The 16,416-nt window shown below is 37.4% G+C and overlaps 1 pseudogene; it reads right to left on the bottom strand.

Annotated features, from left to right (window-relative positions):
• Positions 1 to 5,107: 5,107 nt before the first annotated feature.
• LOC123793417 (U6 spliceosomal RNA) lies at positions 5,108 to 5,202 on the bottom strand (annotated as a pseudogene).
• Positions 5,203 to 16,416: the final 11,214 nt, after the last annotated feature.

Genomic DNA, 16,416 nt, shown 5'->3' with positions numbered 1-16,416 from the left:
GATTGAATGGGAACCACTTCTGAGCAAAAGCTTTTTGTGGATTGTAGGATTCAGTGTGTGTCTCTGCTCCTGACCATAAAAATAGAACATGAAGGATAGGGTCTGATCATTCAGCCTGGGTCCCAGTATAAGAAGGTTCATGGGGCTCGAGCCAGCCACAAAGACCTGTAGCATTCATGTAAATCAAGAAAAAAATATAGGGATGTTCATGATTATATGCTGCAGAGATTTTGAGATTTCTTTAGCTTACACATAGCCTAGCAGAAGTTCACGGAAAGAATTTCTAATTCATACTCTGGCAAAAAAAAATTAATAAAATCTTCTCCCCCCCCAAATACTGTGGATTATGATTATACATGTATAATCACATAGAGATGCATCTAGAACATTTCTTTTACAAAATACTGTTTGTGGGTTATCTCTGAGTGTCAGTTTGTTGCCATTTTTAAAAATATTTTTTCTTATATCTTGTAGATATGTGGGAATTTTGTAATTTTTAAAAAAAATTCCGCTAATAGAAAAATAAAATAAGAACAGGATTTTTAAAAAATATTTTAAATATAACCTATCTGAAGTAGGAAGATTATTATATGTATAATAGTTCCCAGGATGTTGGGGTAAAGAAGCTTTTATTGGAGAGAGGCATGGTATATATCCCATGATAGACAAAAGCGGAGCTTCCGACTTCAGTGTATGTCCGAACTACCTGGATAGCTTCTTAGAATACAGATCACTAAAGCCTACCCCTGGAGTTTCTGATTCCTTACATATGAAGAGGGGCCCATTAATTTGCATTTCAACTATTCCCATGTGTTCCTGATGATACTGATCCAAGAACACACTTTGAGAAGCAATACATTCAGTGATCAGACAAATACATGTCTTGATAAGAATTTTACTTTGGATCCACAATTTCAAAAATCGGTTCATTTGGTTGTTTTTTTGGCCAACCAAGTGCTTGAAAAACACGGAATCGTTTGCCTCTGTGTCTCTGTTTCTTTTCTTAGATATTGTTGGTAGGTAAAGAATTGAAGCCAGGTGAGTTCCAATTAAATAACTCTATTCTTATAATTGTATATCCTATTGAAACATACTCATAGAGTTAGGAATTTGAATACACACACACACATACACAAAGACACAAACACATATATCTATTTCTTTCCTGTCTATGGAAAAGTTTTATTTTCAGAGGTAATTCATCGACTTTATGGTTTTAAATGACCATCTCTGCTACTGCAATGGTTGTTTTTTCCCTTTCCTTTCAACTTAAGATTTTTCTCCAGGCATCTAACATCCTCGACCCTGTTTATGATCAGTTCACAAGTATCCTAAAGAACTAATTTTTTAACTTCATATCTTTTCATAAAATGGAAGGGCCTCATTCTTATAGTAGTAGACAAAGAAGAAATAAGCAGATCATTGGTTTTCTTTGCAGAAACTAGAATATTATTGAATTCCACTCTTCAATTAGAAAAAAAAATAAAAGAGGAGGAAAATAAGGATTTTGGAGGTTTTAATTTTTTGTCCTCAGTGTATCTTCGTTAAGGCCTGAGACAACATTTAAGCTTTACCACACAGTGTGTGTGTGTGTGTGTGTGTGTGTGTGTGTGTGTGTGCATGCACAAGGTCGAGATCCACTATCCCATTAAAGCATTTTGCCAGAAGAAAAAGTTGTTAGAAAGTACATAAAATGCTAGGTGATCTGCTTTTACTGGAACTTGACTTTCTGAAACATCTGAACATAACTGTCTTTTATTAAACTGAAATGAAGAGGTCTGGGCAGGAGTCTTGTGGGGACAGAACACTCAGCCTCAGAGTCAAAGCCCTAGAACATTTCTTGTTATCACTGAACAGTTGCCCTTCTAGCCAGCTAACAAGAAGAGCATTACCAGCCTTTGAAAGGCAGCCAACACAGTTTGCCTTGAAGACAGTTATGTTGGTAAAACCATGGGTCTTCTAAGGAATAGTGCAATTGAAACTAGGATACTGGGGGAGAGGCATCTGGGATTCACAGAATTTTAGAGTTAGAAAAATCTCGTTCAGTCTCGCTTTCAAAGCCAGACAATGTTTCTGTGCAATGAGAAAGAGAGAAGAAATTTTAAATTGTAGTCTCTTTCTGAAACCCCATAGAACTTAACTGTAAAGGGAAGGTTTTCTGCAATACTTTTATTTTTAAATGAGTTTCCCTTGGCCCAGTATGACTAGGGAATGTCTCCAATGTGCCTATTCAAGGTTAGAATTTCAAAATCTTCATTAATATTTTGCTATTGCACCAGGATCATTCATGCTACGCTGCCTTTGCTAATTAAATTAATAGCTACAAATGCTTACCAAAGAGATTAACTTATGCACTGCCCTCCTAGAAGAGGAGCCCGTTGCTAGGCAGCCCTGGGTGAAGGCTTGGCACAAAGCACCTTCTCTCTCAGGACAGAGACTGCTTTCCATCCTTGACGGGGAGAATGAATGCTGCACGCTTTCACTGAGAGCATGCACCTTCGTCTTTACATCTCAATTGCTCCCCTTTAATTATCTTAACCACTCGGTGCATTCTAGTGTTTCAAGTCTATTTAATGTGAAGTATATGTGTCTCATGCTTTGTGGACTCACTTCAACATCTTATCTTTCTCTCGTCTCTTCACAAGCATCAATCCAGCATTACACGTGGCTTCGCAGGTGCACTTTACAACTTCTGCAGTTTTTGCTACAATTTCTAATAACTTAGATTTTTTTGCATATTACTTCAACTCATCTATGTGGCCAAAGAATCATTTGATGTAAATCTGGGTTTCCTGCACTACCTTGCTCTTTATTTCTGAGATAGTATCTTTCATTTTTGTTTCCCTACTACTTTGTGTGGTGACAGCACAGCCACTGGGCGTTCATACTAAAGATAGATGTGGCGGCTCTCTCCTGCTCTAGGATGCACTTTCTGCTGCTAAATTGCTGCCAGCAAGTTTGTCATTTGGGAAACTTGGCCTTAACCCAAACTTGAATCGACATTCTTTCTTCCTTGAAAACAGGTGGCTCTTCAAAACTTTAAACCAAATACAAATGAACAATGAGGATGTGCATAACCCAGGTTATAAAAACTAAGTAATAAATGCATGTTTATTGAAAGTACACTATTTAAAAAAAATACTTTGATCTTAGTACTAGCCTAACTCCAGCACGATCAAGGAAGCCCTGTGCAGAATGAGCTTTCCTGGAGAAACTTAACAGTTCTTGGTCAAAATAGCTTATTTCATTAGGAATCACTAGCCAAAGCCATAAGGCTGAAGGTCTGGCCCATGCCTAATTGGTTCTAATATAAACTCTGCCTTGGTCTGTGACCTTATGCCTGTCTCTCTATGGTTGGCCCATGTGTGTGTTTACCTATCAGTTTTTCTGTATCTGTGCACGTGTGCCCATATGCCTGTGCACTCACAGGAGAGGGACTCATGGAGGAAAAGTAGGAGCATGAGAATATTTGAGCAGTTCCACAGAAAAGCCATAAAAATCACTACAGTTTTATGGTATTGCCTGTAATATTTAGTGTATGGCTGAGTTTCTTTTGCCAAGGGAATCCCTAATACGCCTAAATAGGATATAATTTTATTAATGCCCACATAACTCGCCAGAGGTGAGAGATCCAGATGGCAGGATAACTTGGTCCCAGAGATCATTCAGTGACCTGGGTCCATTCTTTCTTGTTGTTCTGCCATGGTATTAGAACGGCCCTCATTTACATGGTAAAAGTCGCATCACCATATGTCATAATCCATTTCATTGGACAGAACAAAGAGGATGTGGAGACCAAGTCAATTTTTTAAGTATATAAAAGAAATTGCATACATCTTTGCCCATAACAAAATTTAGTTACAGGGTCTAGTTGTAAGTGAGGCTAAGAAATATAGTCTTTAGCAAACAATTATATACCCAGCTAAAACTTTAATAACTTAAAAGAAGTAAAAACTGAAGTTGGGTGAAGGTAGTATTTCCGTGTAATACCAGAGAAGCAAAAACATTTTGATTCATATAAAATAAGAATTTACAATAGAAACAAGGCACTACATAATTGTGAGAAAAGGGGGGTAAGGAAAGGACTAGAGGAGCAGTTAGAGGACAAAAGTTAAAATCAGGCTTCTCAAAGTCTATGTGGACAGGTGTGACCTTGAAGGGAAACCTGGGAAGAAAGGCATGGACCATTAAGGTCAGTTGGCAGAGAAGTCTATGGAAAACTGTTGCCTCTGTGTGGGCCCGTAGCCAAGGGTGCGATGGTGTCACTGAGGTGGCTGTTGGTCATTGAGGCTAGCAGACAGGAGGAAGACCAGGAGGCAAAACAGAAGAAAGCAAAACAAGTTTGCCACGCTGGGCAGTTCTGTGTCTGTCTTTTATAAACCTTCCTAAAAGACCGTTAGAGATTTATGGCTGTGGTATCACTGTTGCCTCTCAAATGTAGCCAAACTCTAGCCCAGGACTTTAAGGAAAGTGAGTTCTGGGAAATATAGCCAACTTGTAAAAACCAGAGTCCAGCTCAGGGAATAGCTAGAAGTTGCAGAACAGGGACTGAAGTTTTGGGTACTGTTTTTTATAATAAATTCCATCAAGTCAAAACTTCCCTACATACACAAATGTATTTTATCTCTCTTTTACCTCTTTATGATTCCACCTGTTCGTAATGTTTCAGAAAGCAAAGCCGCAAAGAAGACAAAAAAGTGAAAGGGAGAGAGAGAAATGACATGGAGGAAGGGGGAGAGAGAGTGAGCTGTGGGAGGTGTGGGTGACGGAGCTCTGGTCTCTAGTCAAGTCAACTGGGACATTAACGGGAAATTAACATCTCTTCAACATCTCTTCAAAATACGCTAAATAAGCAAACTGACATCACTTAAGGGACATCTCTCAATTTTTGCACTCTTAAATAGTAATCTTTAAGAATTTTATTTTGGCAGGTAAAGGTTTGTTTTATTGAATAAGTGATCTGTGTTATTGCTGAGGTCATTATGTACAGACCAAAGAGAAGGAGTTTTATTTCTTGGTTTCTTCCTCCTTGGCAGAGTCTTGATTTCCTCCTTCTTGAACTGGAGCTGCTCTTCACAGCATTTGTGTATTTTCTTGGTCTTAGATAAAAAATATGGAACGCTTCGGGAATTTGCGTGTCATCCTTGTGTGGGGACCAGGCTAATCTTTTCTGTGTTGTTCCAATTTTAATTTATGCCAAGCACAAGAAGTTTTTTAATTTAAGAAAATGGAGAGGCGCCTGGGTAGCGCAGTAGTTAAAGCGTCTGCCTTTGGCTCAGGGCGTGATCCCGGCGTTCCGGCATCGAGTCCCACATCGGGCTCCTCCGCTGGGAGCCTGCTTCTTCCTCTCTCACTCGCCTGCTGTGTTCCCTCTCTCGCTGGCTGTCCCTCTGTCACATAAATAAATAAAATCTTAAAAAAAAAATGGAGAATTGACTGAGGTATACACAAACTTTTCTAGAGTCCCTTATAGTATATTATAGGGATCTTATTAGCAAATGAATTGACAGTCACTCCAATTGGCCGATATTTTCACAAACTATATAATGCAATTATGCTCGGGTACTGTAGAATTATCTTCTTAATTAGTAAGAAAAGGTAGAAAAAAGACAAAGTAGAAACTTCAAAAAACTTCTCAAAGCCATTATCAGTGTCTCATCAAGGACCGACATCCTTCATCCTACTGCAGAGTTAGCATTAGCTTCAACTACTTCCTGTCGGCTATAGTGGAGCAATTTCTAAATCAATTCTTTATCACTATTGCCATCACGGGTTCTCATCACTTTCTTCCTGTGCAAGTAAAATAATTTTCCCGGTTCTAAGCTTTCCCTAATTTATCTGTGTCCCAAAGATAATTTTCTAAAATAATAATAATGATGATGATGATAATAATAATAATAATAATAGCTTTTATTTAAAATGGTGGCTTGAGCACAATTGTTAAGCTCTATTACTCACTCAAAACCTTCTATAATGACATGAGGTGAGTTTAAAAAATGTATAACCACCTCTATGGAGAGGTGATAATAGCAAAAAGTTGAAAACAAAATGTTAGTATATGGCAACAAATCAAAATATTGGTAGGTCAGAAACTAATGGGATGTAGTAATTTACATGGCTGCAAAAACAATTATATGAAGGGAGCAGTAAGTGGTATAATATTTGTTATTGTAAGATCCCACCTCACATAATTAATTTAAAAAGAAAAACCCACATCAGACCTTACCATAATGATATACCTGAGTACCATGCATAAGTAGAAAAACCCTTAAAGCCTCCAGAAGAAGAAATATAGTTTACATGGAATGATATTTGACAATATCAGAGGCAAAAGATACATACATTTTCCTGAAGGAGAGAAATAGATTACTACAAAGACTAGGGTATCCGCATGGCTCAGACTTCTCCCCATCAACACTGAAGTACAGGAAGCAAAAGGAAAATGTCTTCAGAATTCTGATAGAAAATGACTTTCTACCTCTAATATTTTATACGAAGGCAAACCACAATATGAAGTATGAAGTACTTTCTCATGCACTATTCTCAGATGACCCTGGAATACGACCAAATAGAAACAAATGAAATTACCAGGAAAAAGGAAGAGATGTAACACAGAAAACAGGAGAATAAAAAGGCAAGACACAGAGGGGATCTAGCTAGTTCCAGGCAGTTTGGGTTCACACTTGTTCCAATGTAACTTTAATAAAACATTGTCACTCTCAAAGATGTCCTAGTTTATATGAAAAAATAGGAAGTCACAAAGGTGTTACAATGAAAAGCTCAGCCATCCAGATTGGAGCAGAAAGTTAGAGGCCTTCAGGTAGGATGGCTCCCAGGAGAAAAAAAGAGAGAGAAAGAGAGAGAAAGAGAGAAAGAAACTGATGTGTTGCCCTTACAAGAGAAGTTGTATGGTTTTTTTGTTCAATCAGGATGAAGCTGAATGTTAGGTAGAAAGCCTATGGAGAAAAAAAAATTTTTTTCAAAAAAGAAAGGACATGTAATTGGAGTGCAGTGGTTCAGCTATAAAGGGAGATGTACAGTCATGCAATGTAAACACCAAGTGACTATTAATTTTAAGGAATTATAACTTAATTACAGTGAAAGTATTGCAGGAGGAGGGGTATATGAAAGAGAGGTTCATCTTCAAATTCCTTTTTCTGAAGGTATGAAAATTGATACTTAAAAATATAAATCAGCAGCATAAATATGTTATTCAGAATGATTAAGGTAAATATTGGAAGAAAAATGAAAGGGCAGAGGTGAGTGATCTCAAGAAGCAGGACTCAGTGACGGGAAAGAGTAGGGCAATGGAAGATTAACTTTCATTATTGTCATTTCAAACTGTGGACAGAGGACAGTTTGTTAAAAATAAATAGTAAATTAAGAGACCTGATTTTTTTCTTATTGCCTGAGCAATAATGTTCAATCTCCTTACATATAATCCGAAATCCTTAGAAATCTAACTCTCTGGTTTCAGTTCAACCAGTTCCACCCTTTTGCTTTCTATCACACACACACACACACACACACACACACACACTTTTAAAAAATATTTCTAGTAACTTTTAATTTTTTTCATGTCTTCTGGATGTTTTTATGAGCCCATCCTTTAATTAAACTATCTCATTTCCCCAGAATGCTTTACCATGTATTTATTAGACAATCTTTAAGAATAAATTCCAATGTCATAATCTCTTTGGGCTTTTTCATAATCTTGCAGGCAATTAGTTTCATACTACTCCATGCTGCCACAAGCATTGTTCGTAGTTTATTTTATTTTGTTTTCACAACATCTTGTAATTGCAATAGATATGCATATATATACCCTGCCCCTCCACCCCCCACCTCCCACCACACTGCCTCTGGTCACACTGTGACACAGTGAGGGAGTGTGTCAGAGTCCTATTGCTGTTGTAACAAATTACCACACATTTGGTAGTCTAAACAACACAAATATTTTCTCTTACAATCTGGAGTCCAAAATCATTCTCACTGGGCTAATGTCGAGGTGTTGCAGGGATGGTACCTTCTGGAAGCTTTGAGGGAAGATCATCTCCTTGCTTTGTTTGGGTTCTAGAAACTACTTGTATTCTTTGGTTAGCAAGTTAGTGGCTCCTTCCTCCTTCTATCTTTCAAAGCCAATAGTGTAGCGTCTTCCAATCTCTCTCTTTCCCTCTCTCTCTCTCTTTCTCTCTCTCTCACACACCCATAAGATCTCTGCTTCCATCCTCACATCTCCTTCTCTTTCTCTCACTCCTCTGCCTCTCTCTTATTGGGCCCTCCCAGATAACTCAGGATAATCTTCCCACCTCAAGATCCTTAAGTTAATCACGTCGGCAAAGCCCCTTCACCATGCTTTACCACAGTCCTTGAATATTCAGTTCTGTTTTTCTTTTTAGTCTTTATTCTCTTTGCTTTTCAGTTTTGGAAGTTGGTACTGATATATCCTCTAGCTCAGATGTGTTTTCCTCAGCCATGGCCAGGGTTCCAAGAAGCTTATCAAAGACCTTCTTCATTTCTGCTACAGTGGTTTTTTGTTTGTTTGTTTGTTTGTTTGTTTATCTCTAGTGTATCTTTTTGGTTCTTTTTTAGATTTCCATCTTTTTTCTTACATTGTTCACCTGTTCTTTACTTTATCCATTAAAGCATTAGCATATTAATCATAGTTATTTTAAATCCCCAGTCTGATAATTCAAACACCCCTGCCATGTCTGATTCTGATGCTAGTTTTGTCCCTTCAAATGGTGTTTTTGCCTTTCGACAGGTCTTGTAATTTTCTCTTGATACCTAGATATGATGGACTGGATGAAACAGGCCTCTTTTTAATGTGGTGTGAGGCGTGGAGGGCAGAGAAGAATCTATAGTTCTTTTTTTTTTTTTAAGATTTTATTTATTTATTTGACAGAGACAGCCAGCGAGAGAGGGAACACAAGCAGGGGGAGTGAGAGAGGAAGAAGCAGGCTCCCAGCGGAGGAGCCTGATGTGGGGCTCGATCCCAGAACGCTGGGATCACGCCCTGAGCTGAAGGCAGACGTTTAAGGACTGTATGACCCAGGCGCCCCAAATCTATAGTTCTATGACTGGGTTTCAGTATTTCAGTGATCCTAAGTATCTGGAATATGAATTTCACAAGTTCTTCTCTGTTTCTTTCTCCCCACTTAAGTGGGAGAGGATGGCTAGAGCTGAATTTGGGTATTTCTTTTCCCCTAGGACAGTTAGGCTCTGGTAATACCCCAAAATGTTAGACTCTGATTAACGGGTTTCTCCTGAGGGCAGCCTTTGTTAAGAAGAACAGAATGCTCTGCTATATTTCAGAATTCTTCCTTTTTTTTTTCTTCCCCTACCGAAGCATGAAGGAATTTTTCTGTTATTTACTGCAAGGACCAGATCAAGGTTCACAAATTATGGCAACCATCCTATAACTAGGAACCCCCACAGTCCTTACCTCTCAGACTTGTCCACATCGACTGTGTGGAAGATTTTCACTCATGCCATCTTCAAAACACAGTTCTATCTCAGAGGATTCTATGACATGATAGGAACTAAAACATCAAGATTGGACATACAACAATTCCAAATCCCACTTCGATAAACACGTCAGCAATGTGACTGTAAAAAAGACTGTTCGAGATGAGATATATGAAAACTGATTAAGAAAAGAGAAATCAGCTGCTGAGGGAGGATTCTAATCCACAAAGGAAAATCTGTAATTAAAAAAATTCTAGATCTGAGGTCTCTAGATAGGATTCAGGAGATTGTATAATCTCTTTAAACCTTAAGCAAAATATAGTAAATATTAACATTTTCCAAAGGAAAAGTGTCCTTAAAGTCCATCAGATATATAAATGGGCCTGAACTGCAGGTAAACAATAAGCAAACAAAATTAATATTGCTATAAGAAAAAGAATAAGAGAAATGCTATAGCAAGACAAACTCTAAGATGGTTTCCTCCCTCTTATGATTGTACATTTTATTAAAAATCATATATACAAATCTGTGGACCTGTGTGAGGCAGGAAGGATAATGGTATCATTTTTACAAATACTTAGCGCTTTGACTACAATGGGACTCCCTGAATCTCAAAAGTATATCTCTTAACTGTAGCAAGCTCATTGTAGTAAGTTTATTGCTAGATCTCAAATTCTGTTTTTTTGTTGTCACTGATATGATTATTACTATTCTGGTATAGCATACAAACTTGAGTTGTTATTCGTGGCAATTTTAAGATCTAAGTTTATTATGCAATTTTTCATACAAATATGCAAAAATAAAATATAATTGCTACTGATTCAAAGTTATTCCTATGCAAAAATTCGTGTTTATTGAAAATTATAATGCAAATTTAAGTTATGCAGCACAGCATTGTGCTTCCTTAGTAAGTGAGTGCTTTTTTTTGTTGTTTTTAGCTATAAATGTCTACATAAATTAGAATAATTTCTCTATATTTTATCCATAAATGCTTCCATAAAGTGTGACTAATGTTTTTAATGTGATATTATAATGTTAGTACAAAAAAAGAATCCAAGCAAATCCTTGTGAAAGTAAGGAAATAACTGCCAGAGCTTTAGTGGCAGTCTCTTTTTCGTATTGTTTGAATAACACTTCTGATTCCCCGGCATTGCATTTCCAAGTTATCTGAAGTTACTTCTGTCTGTTCAGAGTACTTAACATTTTTTTACTAGACTTCGTCTTCTAATCCTTTTATTGAATCTTTTGTGTCCTTTCCTCATCCTCTCCTTGAATTCTCACAATGGTTTCAAACTCTTGACAGAAGAACTGTAAAGTTGTTTATAGGCTTGTATCTTCACTGAAATTACAAAGCAGCTCTAAGCCAAGAGATGCAACACAGAGAGGAACTGTCCAGAATGAAAAAGTAAATGCACAAATCAGAAATTAGTGCAAGGAATTATTTAATACCTAATCCAGCATCTTTGGAAAGTGGCTGTTGGATTAATTTTATTTATAAGAGTTCAGAGCCCACATTTCTTGACCTGGTGAGGTGAATATGCCAATTTTGGGAAAAACCGGCTTATGTCTGCAGAAATACAGCCAGCCCAATAAACATGAAACTGCTAAATTAAGTCACAAATCGTAAACAGGACTCAAAGTGGCCATGTTGCCACTTGCATATTGGTGCATTCAAACACACGTTGGGCTTTTCTGGTGCAAACAGAATAAATTACCATTTCTGATTTCTATTCAGACGAATGAAATAAATGCTTGATTTTGGGTTCAGATATAGCATAAGCATGACTCATGTCAACGCATGAACTAAACTGAACTTTCCTTTCTCCATAAGCCTCCCAAGTTTTCTTTTGCAATCCCTAATTCAGATGGTGATGTTCTTAAGTCATTTGGGTCAGAAGATATGAATTACCTTCTGCTTCCCTTTCTCCCTATGACCTCATTCTGAACAAATAACCAAATATCATCTTTTTGTTTACTATGTCACACACCCACACTCTTTGGGCCCCTTCACTGGCGTTACCTTAATCCACAATCTTACAAGAGTCACAAGGACTCTTTTTTAAAGCTTTTTATGTTTTCCATATTCTCCAGTTTAAAACGTCCTACTATATATTATACTTCACACTGAAATAGATTAAGATATACACATCTAATAATAGTATCACTCCAGTAAAAGCACGTGGTCTAGCCCTCTGTCCGTTTCTTCAGTCACTGAAGACAAATAACACAATCGAATAAACAAAAATCTGTAGCTCATTTATGTGCCACACGCTGCTTGGATTCTAGGGGTTAAAATAACGAAAGACAGTCTGGCCTGCCCTCAAGATGTCTACATGGTAACAGCTTTCTATTGTGAATGGCTGCTGTCCTTATCACAGCCTGAAAGATTCTCCATGATCTGCTTATTTCTCCCTCCTTGAGGATAATCTTTTAGACTCATTGCAGTAATGATTTAATTATACTTCCTGGAGTTCACATTGGCATTTTGCTCATTTGTTCTTGAATAAATTCTTTTTTCCACCCCAAATGCCCTTTCCCTATTCTTGATCGTTATTTCTTCATAAAGCTTACTTACTTACTTACTTTGTAAAGAGTTTTCTGACCTCATCTTTCTCTGACACAGACTTCCTCTATACAACCTCTTTTCTTAGACATATTTTTTTATTGTATTTGGCAAATTACTATTATTAGTCCTTTCTTATAGCTACCTTCCCTAATAGATAGTGAGAAATTAGTTTTATTAGGGGAAATCCTGTCTTATGTTTGACTTCCTGGAATTTATCAAAGTGCCCAGGATATTGTACATACTTGAAATATATGAATGAACTTATTTTTAAATTGAGATATTATTCCAGCTTCTTATTCCATTCCACTTAATTGTGCTCAGTTTACCAAATACTTATGGAGAGTGTCTAATAGGCTCAAAAGTATGTCGATTTGTTCATTGTAGTAAAGGCAGATAACAGTGCAGATGGTACTTCCTTTCTAGTACTTTCTTTTATGGCCAGAGAAAGCATGCTGAAAATTTTAATAAATTAGGATTCCACAGAATTTTAAACTTCTTGGAGACATTCTACTGTATGGGAAAGTTTTCATTAGAAAAAACAAATGGTATCATAACTTTTAAATATATTTTATATATATATATTTTTTAAATCTGGCATCATGGCAAGAAATTACAAAAACTTAATAAGATCAATATTTAAATATCAATATCACATCTACTAAAATTGAAGGATGTAGTCAAAGAATTCTTGGGAAATTTTTTTTAATAATAATTTTTTATTATGTTATGTTAGTCACCATACAGTACATCCCAAGTTTTTGATGTAAAGTTCCATGATTCATTAGTTGTGTATAACACCCAGTGCACCATGCAATACGTGCCCTCCTTACTACCCATCACCGGCCTATCCAAATCCCCCACCCCCTCCCTTCTAAAGACCTCAGTTTGTTTCCCAGAGTCCATAGTCTCTCTCAAAACCTATGCACGCATAACAACCATGGTGGCAAAAATACTTTCCTCAACCTTGTATGTAAAACTTTAGGGTTACGTGCCTTGATTTTCAGTCTCCTGGTTTTCCAGGCCAGCATGATATGCGCTGAACGTTCACTGTATCTAGATCCACTCTCAGCTCTTCCTACAGAGTCACTATTTCTTCTTCGTGTCATTTCTGAGCCTGCCCCCTGGTGATTCTGTCTTTTTTGCTTCCCAGCATCCAGGAACCACATACCATGCAGATGATTATGTCAATCTAGTTTCCTCTCCACGAATGACATACTTGAGGCTTTTCAGCCTCTCTAACATCCCCAGAAGAAGGGAGACTATTCTTACGGGGGTTCACATTTTTGTTTTTATGCTCCATTGGCCCTGCAAAGACATATATACCCAGTCTGTTATCCAACTTCATAGTACTCTATATTTCTTTCCTCTATTATTGGACTAGTAACATTTATTTCTTTCAAAGATTACATGCATTTCCTCCAGGGCCCTATTGCATATGCCTGAGAAAGGATGATTGCTATTTGGAGACAATGTTATTGCTAACCAGAGAGTTAAAGATCTCTCCTTTTTTAATCTCCAAAATTATTCCACATTTTGTGACAGACAAATTAGATTTTAGCCCCAATGGCAGACCTCCTCTTGGGAATGGTGTAGTGTCTAGCAGATTTTAAATGTCAATGGAAAGTTCCCAGAATACTCTCAGATACGTTTCTTCAAGCACTGAATTTGGACAAAAGGTAAAGTCAATGTCAAATGTCTTTTTTTCACAGACTTCATTCAAAACTGGGGCAGGAATGTAGACTATGGAAAGAAATAGAGGAGACTGGCGGGCAAGGGATGCTTAAAGCATTTTTACTTGAACACTTGATAGTATGAGTCCTTGGCTCTTCACCCTAAGGACCCCTCACTTGTACATTAATAATTAATTGAGCGGTGCTGGATTTTAGGACAAATTTTTATTCAGCTCACTGAAAATGGAGCTGCAAGCCAACTGAAATTAAAAGATGCCTTTTCTAAATCCAAGAATTTTCTGTATTTCCAAGGAAGTAAAATAGCCTGAACATAAAGATACTACAAACTAATATCTTAAAGTCTTTGAAGTAAACAAAAGTTTCCCTAAGAAACACCATTAAAATATCTGTCATTAGCAGGCTGGGTCGGAAGAAAAAGTGGTGGGAAGAAGAGTTGCCTCCTGTCTTTCAAATAATTTAGAGAGATGTTAGCCTAAAAAACAAAACAAAATAAAGCAAAATTACAATTACAATTTTTTAAATTGCCTTTTAAATATCTATTTCTTAGTCAGACTGAAGATGTTGGGTAAAAAATACTACTCCAGGGCATACAGAACCATCAAAATAGTGATCATAGAAATATTTACCTTGCTGGATCTCTCACTGCCTAGTTAATTGTAACTAATATGACCCCGTATTCTAGTTTAGCCATAACAGTGTCAGTTTGTAACAGTTGTCCTGGCACAACAGGTCCTCTTTCTCTTTCAAAAGTGTCACAGGTTAGGGGCACCTGGGTATTTCAGTCAGTTAAGCATCCGACTCTTCATTTCAGCTTAGGTCATGATCCCAGGGTGGTGAGATTGAGCTCCACGTCGGGCTTGGGCTCAACATGGAGTCTGCTTGAGATTCTCTTCCTCTCCCTCTGCCTATCCCCTGGCTTGTGCACACTCCCCCCCCCCAAAACTGTCGGGGTGCCTGGGTGGCTCAATTGGTTAAGTGTCTGCCTTCTGCTCAGTTCATGATCCCAGGGTCCTGGGATGGAGCCCTACATCAGGCTGTTTGCTCAGCGGGGAGCCTACTTCTCCTTCTCTCTGCCCCTCCCCCAATTGTGCTCTTTTGTTCTCTCGCTCTCAAATAAATAAGTAAAATCTTTTTTATAGTTTTCATAGTTTGGACAATAATGTTATGATGCCTCTAGTTATGATAGATATCCAGACTTATTTACTATTTTCAAACACAAGGTATCAGCCGATGTCCCATGATTTTCACTGGCATGTCAGTGTTAAACTTTTATGGGCATGTGAAAGACAACTCTGAGATTAGAGGAAATGCATATCAGAGCTTTCTAATGTATAATAATAATAATAATAATAATAATAATAATATCTAGAACTTTCTTTGTTTCTTTTAATAAGCCAGAGATCACCTAATCATTAACTATTCAACAAACATTTTCTTATGTTTTGCATAAGAGATTATATGGTGGGTCCTGAAGGCACAAAGATTTAGGCACAGAACTCCCCTGGAGCAACTATTCTGGTGGAAAAGACTGATAAAGAAGTAAGCAATTACCTACAATATCATTGTTATGAATTAAAGTTTGCACAAGTTGCTTGCAATTGGAATATACGGAAGAGGAACCTATTCTAATATGAGAAGTTAAGAACTATGAGAACATAAGAATGGCTTCCCAAGGGAAACAACTGAGAGGAAAAGATAAGAAATAAGTAGGCTCATAAAGAGGAAAGCAGCCAGAAAAGACATTCCAGGCAAATGGATTTGCCAATAAAAAGGCACGGAGATGAGTAAGAACTACAAGAAGAGCTTATCTTGAGTGGTTAGAAATAGAGCAGAAGAGGTAGGCAAAGTGCCCATCATGAACCCTGGATTAATGAGGGTCCTTTGATTATAAACAATAACAAGGACTCTCTTATTTATGCAAAAGCACCAACAACAAAGCTAATTGGAACCATCTGCTACATCTCTTAGAAACAAAGTAAAAGCTGAGGACCTAATCCTCAGAAAAAAATTTAAGATAAGATGAGAGGATTTAACCAGAAGCAAGCAGTGACTAGATTTGGATTCAATCACTCCAGCCTTTTTCCACTCATTTCTCTCTCAAAATGTAAATGCCCAGAAGGTAAAGAGCAGTTTGACAAGTGTGAATCCCATGTCCAATGTAGTCTCTGCCCCCCAAGGATGTTGCATGCATCATGGGAGAAAGAATCACAAAAGAAAAACTGAAGTCCTGGTTACTGGATGAGTAGGGACTGATATTGGTCTGGTGAAAACACTAGATTCCCTCCTTTGGGGATACAACATAAAACCTGTTTAATATTTCATAGGATTTGCATTCCAACACGACAGACTGCTTTACAAAAGGGACAAATCATAGAAGAAAATCAAAGCACTGTTACCCAGTAGGGGAGGACTAATGTTGATCCTATGAAGACAGCAGATTCCCTCCTTTGTGAATTCACTACAAAGTTTGGATTTCTATCCCATAGGATTTAGGACATAAAGGGGACACATGGAACCTTTGTGCTTTAGAAAAATCTCTGTGATAGCATAGTAGAAATATTTTGTAAATTGTCAAGACTCAAGCAAGGCAAGGACAAACCAAGAAAGAAAGAACTGAGGTTTCCTTAAAATGGAAGTACAGTTATGAAGATGTATTCTCATAGATGACATCCATTTCCTAATATATAGAAG

This window comes from Ursus americanus, chromosome 13 (genome assembly GCF_024610735.1).
Source record: "Ursus americanus isolate L20-20 chromosome 13, mUrsAme1.1.p, whole genome shotgun sequence".
Lineage (NCBI taxonomy): Eukaryota > Metazoa > Chordata > Mammalia > Carnivora > Ursidae > Ursus > Ursus americanus.
The sequence above is the reverse complement of the archived record's forward strand: the minus strand, read 5'-3'. Positions and strand labels throughout refer to the sequence as shown.